General features: G+C 42.8%; 1 protein-coding gene and 2 pseudogenes across 1 annotated transcript in view; 1 reads left to right on the forward strand and 2 right to left on the reverse strand.

The window, feature by feature from the left end:
- Positions 1–4,812: 4,812 nt before the first annotated feature.
- On the reverse strand, positions 4,813–5,824 carry LOC117091363 (annotated as a pseudogene).
- A 1,690-nt stretch (positions 5,825–7,514) lies between these two features.
- On the reverse strand, positions 7,515–10,335 carry LOC117091783 (annotated as a pseudogene).
- A 2,210-nt stretch (positions 10,336–12,545) lies between these two features.
- Positions 12,546–18,381, forward strand: part of LOC117091786 (zinc finger protein OZF-like) — a 47,647-nt gene continuing 41,811 nt past the window's right edge. The window contains exon 1 of the mRNA XM_033224562.1: positions 12,546–12,735. The gene's annotated coding sequence lies outside the window, so the exon portion shown is untranslated. The remainder of the gene's footprint in view (positions 12,736–18,381) is intronic.

The following is an 18,381-nucleotide window of genomic DNA, read 5'->3' on the forward strand; positions in this document are numbered from 1 at the left end:
TAAAATTTTTCATTAAAATTTTTTAAAAATTTAAAAGTCAGTTCCTGCCCAAAATCCAAGTCTAATCATAAGCAAGCATCAGACAATCCAAATGGAGGGACATTTTACAGAACACCCGGTCCATACACCTCACAACTGTCAAGGTCATCAAAAACAAGGAGAGTCAGAGACACCGCTGCAGATCAGAGGAGGGCAGGAAGACATGGCAACTAAATGTCATGTGGTGTCCCACATGTGACCCCAGAACAGGAAAAGGACGTTAGAGAAAAAACTGGGGAAATGTGAATAAAGTCTGGCGTTAAGAGTACTGTAGCAATGTTACAGTTCTGACACATCTACTAGGCTTATGTAAGATGTCAACAGCAGGGGAAGTGGGGAAGGGGGACGTGAGAAGGCTCTGGACTATATCATTGCAACTTTTCTGTAAATATAAAATTATCCCAGAATTTAAAATGTAAAACAAAAAATACTCTACTCTTCAGCTGCACTTATCTTACGTGTTTGCGTCCCCATGTCCTCCTCTGTTAAATGGGGATGTAGACTGTATCTATTTCATACAGTCATCATGAGAATTAAAGATGGTGTTTCCACAGAAATCCTGCAACCATAGTTCAGGCATTGTCAGCACACCACGCTTGTTAGCGCCAGGTACTGTTACTGCTGCTGCTGTGATTATGATCGTTTATTTGTAAGTGCAGAGGTCTGGGCTCCCATCTCTAGACATTCTGACTGAGTTGATATGGCTGTGTTTGCGTAACAGCTCCTAGGAAGCGCTCGTCTTTTCTTACAGCAATTCATGTGCAAACAGGGCTGATCCTTTAAAATGTCATAAAGAAACTGCTAAAAGCCACGGAAACCACCCAGTAAGTTGATGACAGACAGATGGAAGATATATTAGTCTGTTTTCACGCTGCTGGTAAAGACATATCCAAGACTGGGCAATTTACAAAAGAAAGGTTTAATGGACTTACAGTTTCACGTGGCTGGGGAGGCCTCACAATCATGGCAGAAGGTCAAAGGCACGTCTCACATGGCGGCAGACAAGAGAAGAGAGCTTGAGCAGGGAACCTCCCCTTTATAAAAAACCATCAGATCTCGTGAGACTTATTCACTATCACAAGAACAGCATGGGAAAGACCTGCCCCCACGATTCAATTACCTCCCACGGGGTCCCTCCCTCATGTGGGAACTCAAGATGAGATTTGGGTGGGGACACAGGCAAACCACATCAGAAGAGAATGCCAATCCCTCCATAGACAAGTTTGGCAAAAATGATATATTTTATTTTGGTGGAACCCAGTAGTAACTAATTTTTAAACTAGTTTTATACATTCATTTATCATTAGGTTTCATATGCTAACCAGATGACTATATGCCCAGGTGCTTGATGTTAGTTTTTTGTAACTTCTCCTGGATACCATTAATGGCCTTTGTACATTTAATCATCCCATCCCTTTGATGAGGGGAGTGCTCTTAAATTTTATGTAAAATGAAGTTTATGTGTCAGATCATGTCCATTCACATAAGAGTTCAATCACCTGGTGAGAGTTTCCTGGGTGACCAAGTTATGGGAAGGTATAGAAGAGTGTTGGAAAACTTTTAGGGCGTCAGTTCTCAGTAGGCTGACTTCAGCCCCCAGGAGACATTTGGCAATGTCTGGAGACATTTTTGGTTGTCACAACCAGGAGTTGGGGGCCGAGAGGATTTTTCCTGGCATCCCGTGGGTGAGGTGAGGGAAGATCCTCAACATCCTACAACGCACAGGGCAGCCCCTGAGAACAAAACGTCTGCCCCCAATGTCAATAACCCTGGTATTGAGAAACTCGGTAAGGTCTGAGGCCATTCAGCTGTTGAGCTCACTGCTGTCTCCTTGGCCACTAGTACTTATTCGGCTCTCACTGAATGAATGAATACATAGCACGAACCTGTAATCAAGGACCAAGCGAACTGCGGGAGGCAGGGTTGCTACTGAGAGCAAACAGTGACCTAGTTAACCTGGCGACAGGCGTGAAAGGAAGTCTGGGTTTCCAATCAAAAATCGGGAGGGAAGGAAAAAAGAGTGCATCAATTCTTGCGAAAAGTCTCTGCGCACTTACTAGAAAGCACGCGGCCAGGAATCATGCAGGGCGCCTGCACGCACATTATTATTTGAATAAAGCTGCCCCTCAGCACAAACAGCCCGCAAGGTCACGGAAACTCCTCCAGTCCCATCCCCGGGTTCGGTCCTCCCACGAATCTCTCCCTCCTCCCGCAGCCTCGCCCCACGCGCATGCGCACTCCCGCTCCCCAACCCACCCCAGTCCGGCCTCCGCCAGTGACGTCACCGCAAGGGCGGAAGGGAAGCTAAAGTCGTTACCATGGTGACCGCGACACAATCAGAAACGTCTACTAGTGACGGTCAAGCCCCCTACAACCGGTCCCAAAGCCGCAAACGAGTCAGGCATCGTGGTAGGACCTGGCGAGCTGGACCGGGGAGAGCAGGGCGCCTGTCGGGGACTTGTCGCATTCACATTGGCTGCTAGGAGGCCTCGGCGACCACTTCCGGATCCGGGGCGAAGGTCGCAGCTCCCAGCCCTTGCTTAGTGAGGCTGAACTAGAATTCCCAGAAACCTCTGCGGCCGCCTTCCTTCTCCTTCCCTCCTGCTTCCCCACAAATAACAGTGGGTGAAATCATCTAACAAGCGTTTCCAACCCACCGAATCATCACTGGTATAGACATTTTTATTCTAAGCTGCTTTTTACTAAAACGTGCACCTCCTGTCTCTCTGCATCTTTGGGACTACAATACCCAGAAGTCTCTGGGAGTTGCCGAGCCCTCTAGTTTAGGGATGTTTTGCAGCCGGCGAGACGCCGGATGTCTGGGAATAAGGCGGGACCAGGGAAAAAGCAGGATTCCGATTGGTGGAGAGGCTACACGGCCTTCTTTAAAGGACGGGGTAGAGTTGCACACGCGCATTGAGGCGTCTCTGCCCTCGTTCTGCGTACGTGAAGTGCGGGGATTCCCGAGCCTCGGTCACTCGGTCGGTGTCGCATGTCGCCTGTGGGGAGGTTGGGGCTGCTCGCGCGAGGCGCTCTGGGTCTTATTTCCGAGGCCGAAAATGCTGGCTCCAAAGTGGTGCCCTGGGAGATGAGGGCGACTCCTAGTTTCCACCCTGTTTCTGAATGGGCTTCCAGTCTCCATGGTAACGGCCCCTCCCAGTTCCCCTGTGACTTCATAGCTGCCCATGGGAGGGGAGAAAGCTGATTTGAAGGGGCCGTGGGTTCTGAGCCAACCTCTGTCTCTGAGGCCACCTACCCTATACCACTCGTCCTTGAGAGGGTGAGCCGGTGACCTTTCACCCTCTCTGGGCCTCGGTTTCCCTTTTTGTGAAATAATGTCTGGTGCCCCTGCTGTGCTCTCTTACTATTTCAGGGCCTCAGGCAAGAGACACCCTCTGTGTCTCAGTTTCCCCATAGGTGAAGTGAGGATGATGCCCTGTGTCTCAGTTTCCCCATAGGTGAAGTGAGGATGATGTTAGAATTTGATGTTAAAATGTAGGGAGTTGTGAGAATTAAGGGAACCTCAGAGCAATGGCCGGCACACAATGACCCTTCAAGTGCCAGCGGCTTTGATGATCACCATTCTTGCCTTTTCTTTGGAGATTGGGACAAGTTACCGCCCCACCTTCCTCCAGGGTCTTTGTGTGTTGATCTGCAAGTTGGATGTATTGGATTTGATGACCACTAAACTGTCTTCTGAGCACACAAGAGCAGTGGTTTTGATCTCTGGGAAATACTACAGGGCTTGGTGTTAAGACACTGGAATTCCGGAAACCCGTCCCTGTCATACCAGTTGCTGTGTGACCTCCGTCAATCGTGGTTCTTTACTGAGCCCTGAGATTCCGCAAGTGAAAATGGATGGGGATGAACTTCCAGTCCAGGCACTGCCACTGACTTCGCTTGGGGACCTGGGGTAAGCTCTGTGAGCCAGCATTGCACCATCTGTAACATAACCAAGGGGGGAGCAATTGAACTTTGAGGTTGATTTCGGTGCTAAAATCCCAGTCAGTAGTTCTAGCGTCTTCACAGACCTCACCCTTCCCAATGCCCTCGCTTTGTGCTCCATATCCCAATCAACACTTAGTGATTCCAGATTTGTAATTTTTGCCATTGTGCTGAGAAGTAATTAAGTATTTTATGTTTTTTTAAATTTGAATTTCTGACTATCAGGCTTAGCATCTTTTTTTTTTTTTTTTTCTTCGTTAAAGACTAGTCAAGTGCATTAGTGAGGAGGGGGGAAAAGTAGAACAAGGAATTTAGTCTGTAATGACTGTGCACAATAAACTGGTAGAAGTCACTACCTTTGAGCCAGCCAGAATCTTTTTATTATTCACTGGATATTCAGGTTTTGCCTCTGTAAATTTCCTATCTTTCATTGCCATTTTTTTCAAATAGTTCATTCAATGTTTGTTAATTTTCAGGTGTGTTTTCCACAATTAGGTTACAAATTCTCTGCCACTAAAGATCATTACAGTTCCTTTTCTCAGCCTGTTTATGGTTTCGTCTGTTTATGGTTTCTCAGGCTTTTTGTTTATTTATTTAGACAGAGTCATGCTCTGTTTCCCAGGCTAGAGTGCAGTGGTGTGATCTTAGCTCACTGTAGCCTTGACCTCTGAGGCTTAAGCAATCCTCCCACCTCCACCTCCTGAGTAGCTGGGACTACAGATGCATGCTACCATCTGCAGCTAGTTTCTGTATATTTTGTAGAGATGGGGTTTCGCCACATTGCCCAGGCTGGTCTCAAACTCCTGGGCTCAAGCGATCCAGCTGCCTTGGCCTCCAAAGTGTGGGATCACAGGCGTGAGCCACCATGCCTGGACTAGGTTTCTTCTTTAAACATTGAAGAGTGTTCCTTTCTAGATGAAGGAGGATCACATAGCACTTGGGAGCAAAGATGCAGCCAAGTAACCCAGTGCTGGAGCCCACGATGGAGAAGATCTCACAGCCACTCTGGCCTTGCCCTGGGTGCTGTAGTAACTTGGGAGGAAGGCCACCCAGACACCACAGGACACCAGCATGCTGAAGGTGAGGAACTTGGCTTCGTTGAAGGCATCAGGCAGGTTCCTTGCCAGAAAGACTACAGCAAGGGTCCCCAAAACCAAGAAGCCCAGATAGCCCAAGACAGAGTAGAAGGCAGTGACAGAGCCCTCACTACATTGGATAATGATGTAGCCAGGCATGGACTGAGGGTCGTTGTCTATGAAGGGAGGCTGTGTCCCCAGCCAGATTCCACAGAGGGTCAGTTGGATACAGGAGCAAAGGAAGACAACAGAATGTGTTTTTTGGGGACCCATCCACTTTCGGATCCTGCTTGCTGGCCTTGTAGCCTGGAAGGCCCTGCAGAAGACACAGCCACTGTGAACATAGCTGCAAAGGTGGTCCGTCAGAGGAGGCAGGAGGCAGGTGGCAGGGCTGGGGCGGCTGATGAAGAGCAAGGAAGAGAGAAAGCAGGGCGTGAGGGAGACAACACGGGAGTAGCTCAGAGTCAGGTTGCTGGTCCTGAGTATCGGAGTGTTTCGGTGCCACACAAACTCCACGAGGATCAGAACAGAGAGGGCAGAGTAGAACAAGGCTGTGCATCCCAGAACCAGGCCCAAAGTTTCATCATAGGCCAGGAAGGTCTCCTATTTGGGAAGGCATGTTCCCTTTTCTTGTTTGGATGATGATCTTCAGGACAGAGCCTGCATTGTTTTATATCTGAAATAAACAAAAAGGGTGTCACTGTCTCCAAAACAGAGCACTGCACGTTTGGTAAGATTCCATTGCCCAGAGCTCTCACCACCATAGCTCCATTTAGATAGATCGTTTGGCTGGTGTGTGTTTGTGTTGTGTGTGTGTGCACACAAGGGCGCGAATGTGTGTTCTGCATGTGTTTTAAAGAAAACACATAAACACTTCACCAGCTTTTTTTTTTTGACCATTTTAATCAGTTTTGTTGATTCATGCTTCCGGTTCTTATTCAGTTAAAAACAAAGCACATTAAATACATTGTCTTACTGCTTTATAAATGCACGGAGCTCATTCTCTATATCAAAAGTAATAAATAATGGCCATAGGCCGGGCGTGGTGGCTCAAGCCTGTAATCCCAGCACTTTGGGAGGCCGAGATGGGCGGATCACGAGGTCAGGAGATCGAGACCATCCTGGCTAACACGGTGAAACCCCGTCTCTACTAAAAATACAAAAAACTAGCTGGGCGAGGTGGCAGGCACCTGTAGTCCCAGCTACTCGGGAGGCTGAGGCAGGAGAATGGCATAAACCCGGGAGGCGGAGCTTGCAGTGAGCTGAGATCCGGCCACTGCACTCCAGCCCGGGCGACAGAGCAAGACTCTGTCTCAAAAAAATAAAAAATAAAAAATAAAAATAAGATAAATAAATAAATAAATAAAGGCCATAAAACACCAAGACAGTTATAAAAATGACAACCCAGCCGCGAACATAGTATTTTATAGTCCGATCTAGAATAACCCAACACAATACATAAAAGTGCCACATATGAAAACATGCATTGTGTGTAGTCACTCTAGTACTGAGCTTACACTTGCTATTCTTTAAAAACATCATAGAACTTTTTCACTCCTTAAAAAAGATGGACATGATGCAAACATTGCAAGTTATACCATCACTGACTTTAATATTACATTTATATGCCAAAAATCTTTACAGATACATAAGAAAGAGAAAATAAAACCAATGATAACACTTACAGTATATTTAAGAAAAGTGAAAATGAGTTTGTTGTTGTACCAAAGAGGAAGCTACATATTTTGAAACAGACAAAGCAAAGCCAGAAACTGAAGCAGAAGAGGGATCCTGCATTTAGTAGCAGAAATCCTAAAGTTACACTCGGTATACATTGATTAAAAGCAAGACTATTGCAAACAGCATGATGGACATGAGGCAGACAACCCTGGCTTAACAAATAATCCAGCATTATCATCATTGTTATGACTGTGGTGTGGCTATTGAAAGGAGTATCCAACTCTCCAGCACAGATGGGGGTTCCTTCTCCTGAAACCCCTTAAAGTCGCTTGAAATAAATCACTTGATAATAAAAGGCAATCCCTACATAGCCACACCAACCCCAGCAGAATCAACTTTGTATGTCAAGTTTACATGCAAAGGGGAAAATTTTTCTTTTGTGCTTGGAATGAATTTCGAAGAAGTTCATTCCCCCCTATTTCTTGTCTTCCTTTCTTAAATCAGATAAGGAAGCTTTACTGGTTTAATTCAGAATTTATGGCTGGGCGCGGTGGCTCGCGACTAATCCCAGCACTGTGGGAGGCCGAGGTGGGTGGATCACGAGGTCAGGAGTTTGAGACCAGCCTGGCCAACATGGTGAAACCCTATCTGTACTAAAAATGCAAAAATTAGCGGGATGCGGTGGCAGACGCCTGTAATCCTAACTATTCGGGAGGCTGAGGCAAGAGAATTGCTTGAATCCAGGAGGCAGAGGTTGCAGTGAGCCAAGATTGCACTACTGCATTCCAGCCTCGGCGACAGACTGAGGCTCCGTCTTAAAAAAAAAAAGAACTTACACAAAATGCTGTGGTGCTTTATTCACAGTAATGGCTTGGAATCAGTTCATTTCCAGACGAGTCTCTGGGATTGGTGAAGGACTGTGTGTTTTAGCATTTAGCAGATTTTAAGTAAAAGTGGATATGCTCAAAAGAAGAAAAGTGTGCTTTTCTTTGTCCTTAAAGGAACTTCATTCATAGCAAAATATACACAAACAAGACGTGTTTAACAAACACAGATCTGCCTGGGCCAGTCGCGTCCTAAGCCCGGTCCCTCCTGTAACTATGGTCCACTGGAATTGGAACTCTTCTGTCGAGGCTCTCTTCTGCAGCTTTCATTAGTATAGCAAGCCGGCTTCCAGACACCCTTCCTTTTTGAATAGCACTCATCAGCTGCAAAAATTCATTGAGTTCAACCTGTGATTTTTATTCAAATCGACTTCATTTAGAATTTCATGGAGTGTATTTTCATCCATTTGAACACTGATACTCTCTAATACATACAGAACATCAACAATGGTAATAAAGCCTTTCTGGTCTGCATCAAACTTATGAAATCTCTTCGTATACCTGTCAGTGTCTGAAGGCAATAGGCTAATTTCAGAGCCGTCTGTTAACTGTTCTGATCGAGATTTATAGTCTGTTTCATAATATAGAAACTTCCTGGCTGTTTCACGTTGTTCCTGTTTCTTATAATCATCTCAATTCTGTTCTCTGCCCATCAGTTCCACAATCCTGGGTAGGGCTTCCTCTGCTGCCTGGACATTTAGAAAGGCCAGGTGAGGCTGAGGCAGGAGAATCACCTGAGGTCAGGAGTTTGAGACCAGCCTGACCAACATGGAGAAACCCTATCTCTACTAAAACTACAAAATTAGCCAGGCATGGTGACACATGCCTGTAACTCCAGGTACTCAGGAGGCTGAGGCAGGAGAATCACTTGAACCTGGGAGGCGGTGATTGCAGTGAGCTGAGATCGTGCCATTGTACTCCAGCCTGGGTGACAAGAATGAAGCTCTGTCTCAAAAAAAAAAAAAAAAACCAGGCGAGTATGATGTGAAATCATATCCACAGTGGTGCAGGAATCCTCCTTAATCCCATAGTTCACCTCTGCTTCAATATATGGAAATTCTGACACAAGACGTACTCCAACAATAGGCCACCTTTTGCTAGTCACACTTGCCATTGTGGCCACCTCAAAAGCCTTATCACCATAGGGGGCGGCAAGATGCTGTGCCCCCTCGCTTTCAAGTCCATAATCCTTGACGAGCCTCATGTAGAGTGTGGGGCTCCAGTCTTTACCCTCTTGAAGGAAAAGCCCAGCTGTTCTACTTGGTCCCGCTTTCAAATTATGGGTTTTGATAGCAGCATTTAGGGTATCTTCTGCCATAGACCAGTAACTTGTCCCCTTTCCACCCGCTGTAGTAATAAGGCCTCTCTCACTGACATCGACAACATGATTTCAGGACATAGACTGAGTATCTGCAGATTTGGGATCTGTAACAAGGGGACGGATACCGCTCCATGCGGCCAGGATGTCCCCCCTCTTCTCACTTCAACATCACAGCTCAGGTAATTATGCGCTTCATTCAAAATGAAGTTAATATCTTCTTCTGAAGGAAGTGGATGGTGTAATATCAGTTGGAGTATCAGTAGTGCCAGCAATCATCATCTATTACCAGGGTAAGAAGAAAATAACTCGCCCATCACTGTTCAAGAAGACCCATGCTCTCTGGGCTGTAATAACCAGGCATCATAATATGGACACCAGCACTTGGCTGGCAGATAGCTGCAACGTGCTTATCATCCATTTTGCACAGAGAGTCTGTGAAATGTCCCGTGGCATTGATAACACATTTGGCTCTCATGTCACATTCCTGCCCTTTGAGAACATCCTTGTACCATGCACCACTCACATGCACTTTCCCTGTCTTGGTGTCTATCTTCTTGAGCAAGCTCACTACCTCCCTGTCATTGACTGTGGCATCGCCATATCTGTCAGCAGTCAGCTCAATGGCAAGATTCATTCGTGCATCGTTATGTCGCCCATCATAGTAGACAATTCCTCCTACCAGTTTGTCCTTCTGGAGCACTGGGCAATGTTCAAGGGCTCTTGATTTGCTGAGGACATACTGCTTTTCAGGCAATTACTTCCTGCAACCAAGTCATACAGCTTGATTCCTACCCAGTAGTAAGGTAACTGCCACTATTTGTAAACTGGAAGCATGATAGACAATGGAGCTGATAAAAGGGGAGCAATTTCTGGCAGGTTGGCATGCTCATCAAGGGCTTCTGTTACCATCCTATACTGCTCAATATCCAACTTCATCATGGCCTTCTGAACATATCTCACACCACCATGGATCAATTTAGTGCTTCTGCTGCTGGTCCCTGATAAGAAATCATCTCTTTCTACAAGGCTGTTTTTAATTCTCTGGTGACGGCATCTAGTACACAGCCACTTCCTGTTGCTTCTCCTCCCATAACAAGGATATCAACTTCAGATATATTTTTGCAAAGTCAGTAGCTGAGCGTCTCTGGAAGGAGGCTCCCTGTTAACAGGTTCTGAAATGCAGTCTTCTGCTTCAACATAGACCGGGCTCATTTGTTTCCTTCGGTGATAAGCAAACTGAGAAAGGCCTAAAACAGTTGCAAGAGCACCTCCTCCAACAAGAATTGTCGCTTTCACTGCCTTTTGAAATGCCATTTCTCAGCCTGAGGACTTCTCCTGGTCGGCCCCCAGATTTGGCTTTTCCTATTTCACACCTCCTGACCGGTAGGCTTCCCTGGCCTACAAATGTGTCCAGGAGGCGGGTGACCCTGCGACCCCGCCATGAGAGCCCAGAGCTCTCGCCTGACTCCACACTTCACCAGCTTTTTCAGTAATACTGGGGGCAAAATATCCTGGAAAAACTTGCACTACAGTGTATTTAATAATTGTGGATCTTATCTCTCTGTTCTTCTCTGTCTCTAACTCATGTAAAGGCGTTCCCCCCCAATCTGTCTCTTGCAACCTTAATATCTATAGATACAGACATGCAGTTGCCTCTCAGTATGTCTGTAGATTAGTTCTAGGACCATCTCAGGCACCAAAATCTCAGACTGCTCAAGTCCCCTGCATACAATGAAGTACTATTTACATATAACCTAGTGCTTACTCCTGAATACTTTAAATCATCTCTAGATTACATATAATACCTCATACAATGTAAATGCTATGTAAATAGTCGTTAGACTATCTTGGTTTTTAAATTAGTATTATTTTTATTGGTTTCATACAAATATTTTTTGGAGACAGGGTTCTTGGTCTGTCACTCCGAGCGCAGCGGCACAATCACAGCTCACTGCAGCCTCCACCTCCCAGGCTCAAGTGATCCTCCCACCTCAGCCTCTGAGTAGCTGGGACTAGGTGCATAGTTTATTTTTTGTAGAGACAGGGTCTCACTATGTTGTCCAGGCTGATCTCAAACTCCTGGATTCAAGTGATCCTCCTTCCTGGGCCTGCCAAAGTGCTGGATTACAGGTGTGAGCTACTGTGCCTGGCCAAAAAAAAATTTTGATCCCAGGTTTGTTGAATTTATGGATACAGAACCCTGAGGCAGAATTTTTTTTTTTTTTTTTTGAGATGGAGTTTCACTCTTACTGCCCAGTCTGGAGTGCAATGGTTCGATATCTCGGCTGACCACAACCTCCACCTCCCAGGTTCAAGCAATTCTCCTGCCTCAGCCTCCCAAGTAGCTGGGATTACAGGCATGTGCCACCACACCCAGCTAATTTTGTATTTTTAGTAGAGATGGGGTTTCACCATGTTGGTTAGATTGGTCTTGAACTCCTGACCTGAGGTGATCCACCCACCTCAGCCTCCCAAAGTGCTGGGATTACAGGCGTGAGCCACTGAGCCCGGCTGCAGAACTTTTTTGTAGATACATAATAGTTATATATATTGTGGGGTCATGTGGTATTTTGACGCATGCATAGAATGTCTAATGATAAACCAGGGCAACTAGGTCTCCATCTCCCCAAACCTGCACCCTTTCTTTATGTTGGAAACATTTCAATTACTCCCCTCCAGCAACTTTAAATCATACGACAAATTACTATTAACTGTAGTTGCCCTGCTGTACTACTGAATACTATATCTTACTCATTCTCTCCAACTGTATTTTTGTGCCCACAAAACAACCTCTCTCCTTTCCCCCTCCATTCATAGCCTCCGGTAACCACCAATCAACTCTCTACTTTCATGAGATCCATGTTTTTAGCTCCCACATATGAGTGAGAAGACGTGATATTTGTCCATCTGTTCCTGGCTTATTTCACTTAACATAATGTCCTCCAATTCTATCCATGTTGCAGCAAATAACATAATTTTAATTTTATTCTTTTTATGGCTGAATAATATTCCATTGTGTATATGTATCATATTTTGTTCATCAGTTGGTCAAGAGGTACATGAAACACTGTTCAACATCACCACATCAGGGAAATGCAAACCAAAACCACAATGAGAAATTATCTCACTCCAGTTAAAATGGCTTTTATCAGAAAGCCAAAAAATAATGGATGCTGGTGAGGATGCAGAGTAAGGGAAACCCTTGTACAATGTTGGTGGGAAAGTATATTAGTACAGCCACTATGGAAAACAGTGTGGCAGTTCATCAAACAACTAAAAATAGAATTCCCATGTGACTGGCATTCCCACTGCTGTGCACTTTCAAAAAAAAAAAAAAAGGAAGCTAATATGTCAAAAAGATATCTGCCCTCCCACATTTACTGACACAAATTTCTGAGGGCCTGTGGAGGAAAAGTTAAATATTAAATTTGAACTCAACATGGACACAAACAGTGGTCACCAAGTCCTGGAACAGGTTGGGTGAGCCCCTTGAGGCGTTCATCCAGCGCTGTTTCAGAGAAATCTCTATTTCAATCTATTCCTATTTGTTAGTTATTGAAAAACAACAGATAACCACAAAAACAAGTTGACCTTTTTGTGTTCCTTGAGCCCAGTCGTGAAGGGCCCTCATGGCTGGGCCTCATGCCAAATAACTCCTTACAAAAAGAGCCAGGGTCCCAGACTGTGCTGAAGCTTCATGAGACCTCTCCTTGTCTGTGCATGGACGAGTGGCTGACTCTGGAGCTCAGGCTGTTGCTTCCCAGTGTGGTGGTGAATCCTCCATAGTCTGGTGAGTGTAAATAGATGTATATCTTGTCCCTTCTTCCCTCCCCATTGCAATTTGCTTATTATATCCATTTGCTTATTATATCATTTGCTTATTCTATCTGCATTGCCATTTACATGGGACAAAGGTTGTTTACAGTTAAAGGTATTGTGTGGGTCTTTTCTTCTCCCCTAGCATGCTTCCCACACAGAACGGGGCCCCTCCCCAGAAGCTGTCTTCCTTACTAATGTCCTGCTTTATGAGAGCTCAATTCAAGATGAGATTTGGGTGGGGACACAGCCAAACCATATCAATGACTGCTTTGTTTGGCCCAGATTCCAGTTGTATCTACTGGGAGAGGAATTATCCCCTGAAAGGGAGCAGGGAGGTCATGGGGTTTGGCTTGCTAGGTTCCCTTCTTGTGTGAATTTCACTCTTGCATGACCTCTTATCACTGCCTGAAAACTGTTGCCAGATAGAATGCATCCGGGTTACAGTTTTCTGTTATCAGGAAGTTCAGTCTACCACCAGTCACTCTGTCATCACCAGAAGTAGACACTTTAAAAAAAAATAGTGTTTGCAGGTGTTAATGAAGGAGAATTCATTAGATTAGTGAGGCAGGTATACTGGTTGTTATCTGTTGTTGTTGTTGTTGTTGTTTCTGTTTTCAGGATTTCAGGGCCTAGATTTTATGACAAGATATATTTTAAGAGGATTAGAGTGTGGTATTAAAGAATTAAGGAAACAATATATATTGAGTGCCTTTTTCCAGCTTTGAGTTATGATTAACAAAACAATTACATATATTTAGAGTGTACAATATGATGTCTTGATGTATGTATATATTGTAAAAAGTATAAAACAAGATAATATATCCACATCTTATAGTTACCATTGTGTGTGTGTGTGTGTGTGTTGTGAGAACATTTGAGATAACTCTTGGAAAATTTCAAGTACACATTAGGATTCACTATGTACAACAGTTTTTCATCTTGTAGCTGAAAGTTTCTGCCCTTTGACAAGTATCTCCCCAGTCCCCCCACCCTCCACCCTCCACCTCTGGTAACTGCCATTCTACTCTCTGTTACTACTCTCTGAGTTTGACCTTTCTAATATTCCACATATAAGTGGGAATCACGCAGTATGTGGCTCTCTGTGCATGGCTTATTTCACTTCCCATAGTGTGCTATTGGGTGCCTTTCAGTACTGGGCGAGTAACTGCAAATGGCACCCCCACCCACCCATGCTCTCCCATAAATGTGCTGCATCTCTCCCTCCACTTCACGAATGATACAAATCCCACTAGATCTCGAGTCTCCTCTGCTTTGATTTCCATCATGGGCCCTGATATGCAACATATTGATCTGCTGCTCATAGTCAATCATGCCAAGTCTTCTTCATGCCTATGGCTTCAACACATAAAGAAACCAGCCTTGAGCAGAACATAGCAGCTGAAAGACACTCCTTACACTTTGCTCTGTACCCCTCCTTCACTCATCCAGCAAACGTTCACTCAGTGCCATATGCTGACCCACCTACAGTGCCCTTCACAAGTTGAGGTTATGCGTAACCTCAAAATAGCCATGTGACACTTACATGAATATAGAAAGGCTACAGTGATTTTTTTGTTAGAGTCTAATTTCAGGTGTCCATTAGGATTTACTACATTCATCATGCTATATATACATTAGGTCTCTAATGTCACCCACGCTGGAGTGCAGTGACATGATCATGGCTCACTCCAGCCTCAAACTCCTGGGCTCAAGTAATACTCCCGCCTCAGCCTCCCAAGTAGCTAGGACTAAAGGTGCCTCCCACCACACCTGGCTATGTTTTTTATTTTTTATAGAGATGGGGTCTTGCTGTGTTTCTCAGGCTGGTCTCGAACTCCTGGCCTCAAGCAATTCTCCCGTCTCACCTCCCAAAGTGGTAGATTACAAGTGTGAGCCACAGCACCTGGCCAACTGCAGTGATTTTAATTATAAATATATATATTTATTAATAATACATTTACTATGTTTACATATATGTTTTATAATGTACATGTTAAGTAATTACGTATACCATACAAATCATACACATATTGAATATAAATACACAAATTATATTAAATGACATTAAATATATACAAATATCTTGTAGGTATGATATATATAATTTTACATCCCAAAATACATATTTTACAATATAAGTGCATGTATATCTTATACTATCTAGGTATAAATGTATCTTATGTATTCTATACAAATACTATACAATACATAAATTTATGTACATATTCAATATTTTACACATCTAATATATGTAATCTATTTTGTTTTTACATGTATATTTACACACATGTGATATGTATGCACTGTAGTTCATGCATTACATATGTATAGTTGTGTGTTATATGTAGTATTACATAAGTATCCATGTGTATATATTTTACACATAAATGAATATGTATAGTATAATCTTTTATAGTACAGATAATTCATATATATCAAAATACGATAGTATACATGATATATTTATATGCACATTAGTACATATATTGATACATGTGCATTATAAACCTTACATACATTTATATTATGAAGTATATCCACATAGTTAGAAGTGGCTTAATAAAAAACTCAACATTTATGGTAGTGGTCATGTATGAGGGTAGCACAGTGAAGGGAGAAAGAGAGAAGCATGGGTGGATAGGAGAAGTGATCAATGTTTAGTTCTTAGGTGGATGGGGATGTTTTTGGGAGTTCATCATTTTACTATGTTTTATAACTGACATCTATGCTGCAAGCTGTTTTTTCAACATATTGAATACTTCCAAAGATATAATTATGAAGAAAAATGCTGTCACAGAATGCAAACTTCCTGTTTTAAAAATTGTACTATTTTATTATAAAATAATTTCAGTTTTATGACATTAAAAAAACATATTTGTGGCCAGGCACAGTGGCTCATGCCTGTAATCCCAGCACTTTGGGGAGGCCGAGGCAGGCAGATCACGAGGTCAGGAGTTCGAGACCAGCCTGACCAACATGGTGAAACCTGTCTCTGCTAAATACAAAAATTAGCTGGGCATGGTGGTGTACACCTGTAATCCCAGCTACTTAGGAGGCTGGGGCAGAAGAATCACTTGAACCCAGGAGGCGGAGGTTGCAGTGAGCTGAAATCGCACCATTGCACTCCAGCCTGGGCGACAGAGCAAGACTCTGTCTCAAAAAAAAAAAAAATTGTTCCAAAAAATGGGTAAAATATGATAAAGAAGATAATCACGTAAACCACATGTGGGTCAAAGAGGAAATATAAGAGAAATTTTAAAAATAATTTGAACTTGGCTGGACATGGTGGCTCACACTTATAATCCCAGCACTTTGGGAAGCCAAATGGATGGATCAGTTGAGGCCGGGAGTTTGAGACCAACCTGGCCAAGATGGCGAAACTCCACCTCTACTAAAAATACAAAAATTAGCTAGGCATGGTGGCATACGCCTGTAAACCCAGCTACTTAAGAGGCTGAGGCATGAGAATCACTTGAATCTGGGAGGCAGAAGTTGCAGTGAGCTGAGATCGCGTCACTGTGCTTCAGCCTGGGTGACAGAGCCAGGCTCTGTCTCAGAAAAACAAAAACAAAAAGTTGAACTAAATAAAAATGAAGTTACAACTTACCAGATTTGTAGGATGAAGCAAAAGAAATGCTAAGAGGGAAATAGGAGAGTTATAGTAATAAGTATCTATATCACCAAAGAAGATAATTCTATATTCAATAGTCTATGTTTATACCTTAGGAAACTAGAAAAAGTACTGTATTCTGTACTCTGACTAATCCCAAAGCAAGCAGAAGAAATAGTAATAATTGGAGTAGAAATTAATGAAATTGAAAATAGAAAAATAGAGAAAGTCAACATCTAAATATTCCTTGAAATAGTCAATACAATTTTTAAAAAAACATAAAAAAAGTTTTCCATGATAATTTACTTTCTCACATCTTGGTAGGTCAAATATCTTATTTTGCTGTGTGTGTATCACCATTGTAATCTGGGTAGTTTGTTTATCCCGACAATGGATGTTTTTATTTAAATTTTTTTTTAATTTCAAAACTAATTTCCACTTTAGATTCATGGAATACATGAGTAGGTTTGTTACTTAGGTATCTTGCATGATGCTGAGGTTTGATGATTGATCCTGTCACTCAGGGAGAAAGCACAGTACCCAGTAGTTGTTCAGCCCTTGCCCCTTGTCTTGCTTCTCCCCTCTGGTACTCCTCAGTATCTACTGTTCTCATCTTTATGTCCATGTGTGCTCAGTGTTTAACTCCCACTTGTAAGTGAGAACATGCAGTATTTGGTTTTCCGTTCCTGTGTTAATTCACCTAGGATAATGGTTTCTACCTGCATCCATGTCACTGCAAAACACAGGATTTTGTTCCGTTTTATGACTGCATAGTATTCCATGGTGTACATGTACCACATTTTCTTTATCCAATCCACCAATAATGGGCAGCTATGTGGATTTCATATCTTTGCTTTTGTGAATAGTGCTGCAATGAACATATGGGTGCATGTGACTTTTTGGTACAAAAATTTATTTTCTTTTGGATATAAAACCAGTAATGAATTTCTGGGTCAAAGGATAGTTCTGTCTTAAGTTCTTTGAAAAAATCTCCAAACTGCTTTTCATAGTGGCTGAACTAATTTACATTCCTGCCACAGTGTATAAGCATTCCCTTTTCTCGGTAGCCTTGCCAGCATCTGTTATTTTTGTTTTTTTTTTACTTTTTAATAACAGTCATTTTGACTGATGTAAGATGGTATCTCATTATGATGGTTTTGACTTTCATTTCTCTGACCACTAGTAAAGTTAAGCATTTATTCATGTTTGTTGGCTGCTTGTTTTCTTTTGACAAGTGTCTGTTTACATCTTTTTCCTATTTTTAAGGGGGTTACTTTGTTTTTACTTGTTTAGTTGTTTACTTTTTATGTTGATTTCTAAATATTAGACCTTTTCTGATGCAGTTTTAGAATATTTTCTGCCATTCTATAGGTTGTCTGTTACTCTGTTACTAGTTTTGTTTGCTGTGCAGAAGCTCTTTAGTTTAATTAGATCCAATTAGTCATTTTTTTGTTGCAATTGCTTTTGAGAACTTAGTCATAAATTTTTTCCCAAAGCCAATGTTCAGAATGGTGTTTTCTAGGTTTTCTTCTAGGCGTCTCATAGATTGAGGTCTTACATTTAAATCTTTAATCCATCTTGAGTTAATTTTTGTATATGATGAATGTAGGGGTCCAGTTGCATTCTTCTGCATATACCTAGCCAGCAATCTCAGCATCATTTATTGAACAGGGAGTTCTTCACCATTGGTTTTTTGTTGTTGACTTTGTCTAAGGTCAGATGGCTGTATGTGTGTGGCTTAATTCTGGGTTCTGTTTTTTGTTCCATTGATCTGTGTCTGTTTTTGTACCAGTATCATGCTGTTTTGCTTACTGTAGTTTTGCAGTACAGTTTGAAGTCAAGTAACATGATGCCTCCAGCTTTGTTTTTGTTGTTGTTGTTTAGAATTGCTTTGACAATTCAGGCTATTCTTTGATTTCAGATGAAGTTTAGAGTAGTTTTTTTCTAGTTCTGTGGAAAAAAGATGTTAGCAGCTTGATAGGATTGGCGTTGAATATGTAGATTGCT

The sequence above is a fragment of the Trachypithecus francoisi genome, unplaced genomic scaffold, assembly GCF_009764315.1.
Source record: "Trachypithecus francoisi isolate TF-2019V2 unplaced genomic scaffold, Tfra_2.0 Lachesis_group12, whole genome shotgun sequence".
Taxonomy (NCBI): Eukaryota; Metazoa; Chordata; class Mammalia; order Primates; family Cercopithecidae; genus Trachypithecus; species Trachypithecus francoisi.